Raw genomic sequence first — 4,001 nt, forward strand, 5'->3', positions numbered from 1 at the left:
ATAATATGTGTTGTATGTGGTATTTTGGGGAACTCACTAAGCATTTATGCTTACAGTGTTATGTGTTATTTGTTTCAGGTACTAGCGAGGATCGCGGGAAGGCACCAACATGATCTGTACACACCGACAGAGGATTGTATTTTGTGATCTTGGGATATATTTTATTATGATGAAATTTGATGAACATGAGATTTGAGAACATTATATGAGTTTTATGTTGTTTGAGAAATGAAAAATTGTTTTAAATTTTCATGGTGTTACATTGGTATTGCCTTGGATAGGTAAGTCACCTTTCTTGGAGTTCTCCATGCTGAAACGTTTTAACACCTTGTCCAAGTAGGTACTTTGACTTAGTCCTATTAGTATTTTACTTATGTTTCTAAATATCCTTATCCCCAAGATATAGGCAGCTTCTCCGAGGTCCTTCATAGCGAAATACTCCCCAAGCTAGGACTTGACCTCCTACAAGGTTGGGATGTCATTTCCTATGAGTAGTATGTCATCCACATACAACGCCAAAAAACTGACTATGCTCCAACTAGCTTTGACATACATACATGACTCATCCTCGCTTCTTGAAAATCTGAACTCTTTGACTTTCTCATCAAAACAAAGATTACACCTGTGAGATGCTTGTTTAAATCCATATATGGATTTCTCAAGCTTACACACTCTATTAGGATACTTTGCATTGACAAAACCCTCTGTCTGACTCATGTAAACATCTTCAGCCAACTTTCCATTAAGAAAAGTGGTTTTGACATCCATTTGCCATATTTCATAGTCATGAAATGCAAAAATGGCTAGCATAACCCTTATAGATTTAATCTTCGCTACTGGTGAGAAGGTCTCATCATAGTCAACTCCCGGAGTTTGAGTAAAGCCCTTTGCAACCACTCGCGCCTTATATGTGTGTACATTCCCATCCATGTCGGTCTTCTTTTTGAAGATCCATTTGCACTCGACTTTCTTACGGCCTGGAACATTATCAACCAAGTTCTAAACTTGATTGTCATACATGGACTGAATCTCACTGTCCATAGCCTCTTTCCATTTAGCAGACTCGGGGCCTGCCATGGCTTCCTTGTAGTTGTTAGGTTCATCCAAATTTATCAGTGTGCTATCACTGATAAATGTATCACCTATATATGAAAACCATTTAACACAGGTGGAACACTAACTACATTGGAACGCCTCGGAGGTACAAATTTGTCAATTGGTTCAACCAGAGTTTCCTCCTCGGGTTGAGTGCTAGTGTTTGAGGTTCCTTCATTGCTTAACTCTTGAAGCTCTTCAAGGTCAATTTGTCTCCCACTTTCTTCTTGGCATATGAGTTCTCTCTCTCTCTCTCTCTCTGTCTCTCTCTCTTTCTCTCTCTCGAAAGACTCCTCTCCTCACAACGAAGACAACATTGTCACTCGGTCTATAGAAGAGATATCTAAAGGACTTGTGCGGGTAGCCGATGAAAATACATTGCTCACTCCGAGCTTTGAGCTTTTCGTGAGTTTCTTTTCTCACAAAAGCGTCACAACCCTAAACTTTGATGTGGCCTAACGAGGGAGCCTTCCCTGTCCACATCTCGTAAGATGTTTTGGAAACCTTTTTTGTAGGGACAAGATTAAAGATATGGGTGGCAGTCTCTAAGGTATACCCCCAGAATGAGATTGGTAATGAAGCTTGACTTATCATGGAATGAACCATGTCTAGCAAGGTCCTATTGCGCCTTTCAGCCACACCATTAAGATGTGGTGTCCTAGGTGGCGTCAATTGTGAAACAATTCCACATTCCTTAAGATAGTCAAGGAACTCGATACTAAGATACTCTCCTCCACGATCGGATCGTAGCATCTTTATCTTCCTGTCCAATTGATTCTCCACTTCTTGCTTAAAATCTTTGAACCTTTTAAAAGTTTTTGACTTATGCTTGATTAAGTAGATATAGCCATACCTACTATAATCATCAGTAAAGTCACATATAAGCAGTTAGCATCCCTTGTGGCAGTTCTGAATGGTCCACACACATCGATGTGTATGAGGTCCAACAAACCTTCACCCTTTTCACAAGTACCAGTGAAGGGTGACTTAATCATCTTTCCAAGTAAAAAATACTCACAAGTGTCATCTGACTTTAAGTCGAATGACTCCAAGACTCCATCCTTTTGGAGTTGGGCTATGCACTTCTTGTTGACATGTCCAAGACGACAATGCCACAAGCATGCCTTGTCCAAAATGTTGGACGAATCAATATTCAACACATTATTTCCTAGGTTATCTACAACATTCATAGTTTCATATACACCATTGCAAGGTAATGCTTCAAAATAAAATACACCATTATAATAAGCATAAATAGCACCAACTTCATTATTAAACAAAAAAGTAAAACCTTGTTTGTACAAACTATGAAAGGAAATAATATTTCTCACCATATCAGCCGAGTAACAACAATTATTCAAATCTAAATTTAAATTAACCATTTCTAAGCAATAAATAATAAACTCCAATGTTGGTTACATGCGACATTTTCCTATTTCCCATGATTAAGTTTATCTTCCCGTACTCCACATCCTTACTTCTTTTTAGTCCCTGCAAATAAGAACAAATGTGAAATCCACAACTTGTATCAAGGACCCAAGAATTAGCATGTGATGAGTTATTAGATTGAATAGTTTAAATACCTACAAATGAGGGTTTGATCTTCCTATCCTTTATGTCCTCCAAGTACTTGGGGCAGCTTCGTTTCCAGTGCCCTTTTTCATGACAATGGAAGCAGTCAGCATCCTTCGGATTGGAAGACGGATTAACAGTACCAACTTTGGTCCCACTAGAAGAGGATCCATCAACAGACTTTCCCTTGCGGCTCTTGGAGTGAGCCTTCCTCTTCTTTCCCTTTCCATGTCCTACTGCCAGAACAGGGGCATAAGTAGTAGTAGTAGGAGTAGACACAACCGACTTGCCTTTAAGGCTGCTTTCCGCAGTCCTTAAATGTCCTTGAAGCTTACTAAGAGTGACCTCCTCCTTGTTCATATGATAGTCATACGAAACTGATCATAACAAGAAGGTAAAGAGTGTAGAATTATATCTATGGCCAATTCTTCATCAAAATTGACATTCAATTTTAGTAAGAGGTCCACATATCTCTGCATCTTCTACAAGTGGGCCGTGATGGGTTCACCATCCTTTATTTTGGTTGTGATCATGGAGGCAATGATCTCATACCTCTCCTGCCGAGCACTTTGATGGCATCTTTCCATCAAGTCATGATACATTTCATAGGGATAGTAGTCCTCATAGGACTTCTGTAGCTCTGCAGTCATGGTTGCAATCATAAAACAGGACACCTTTGTCACATCCCTCTCACGAGTAGTGTGTTCAACGATTTGTTTAGGAGTAGTAATGGTGACATCAATCTCCTTAAGCTCTTTTTCAAGGACATATTCTTTGTCCTCATAACGAATAGCCATTCTGATGTTACGAATCCAGTCATTGAAGTTTGAGCCATCAAAAATAACCCTCCCACATAGGTTCATGAGGGAGAAAGAGCCTGAAGGAATTAGTGTTGAAGTATTGTTTGGGGTAGACATCTGAAAAAGAAGAAGAACAAAGTTTAGATTAGATGAGAATCCTTAATATTACACCCAAATGAAATATTAAGGCTAGGAACCAACACAATATTGTACAATTGCGAAGAGGGATGTTGTAATCCAATTGTAAAATATTTGAAGGTAGGTAAATGACGATTTACAATTTTCCACCATGAAAAACGAAATAGGTTATTAAGTTTTAACTGGATTGAAATTCCTAGATCTTTGAGATTCATTGAACTTTTCAAAGGCATGTTTAAATCTCGATTGTGCTCTTCAAGTTTGTGACTGGGATGCCGAGGATCACAAACAAGGTGTGAATAACCATGCAAATTAACATGGTACACCCAATGTTACAAATCACCTAATCAATGTGTCAGTTAACTACACGCGCTCTATTGATCTATGATTAACATC

This window comes from Lactuca serriola, chromosome 1, assembly GCF_051521515.1.
Source record: "Lactuca serriola cultivar US96UC23 chromosome 1, Lser_US96UC23_V15, whole genome shotgun sequence".
Lineage (NCBI taxonomy): Eukaryota > Viridiplantae > Streptophyta > Magnoliopsida > Asterales > Asteraceae > Lactuca > Lactuca serriola.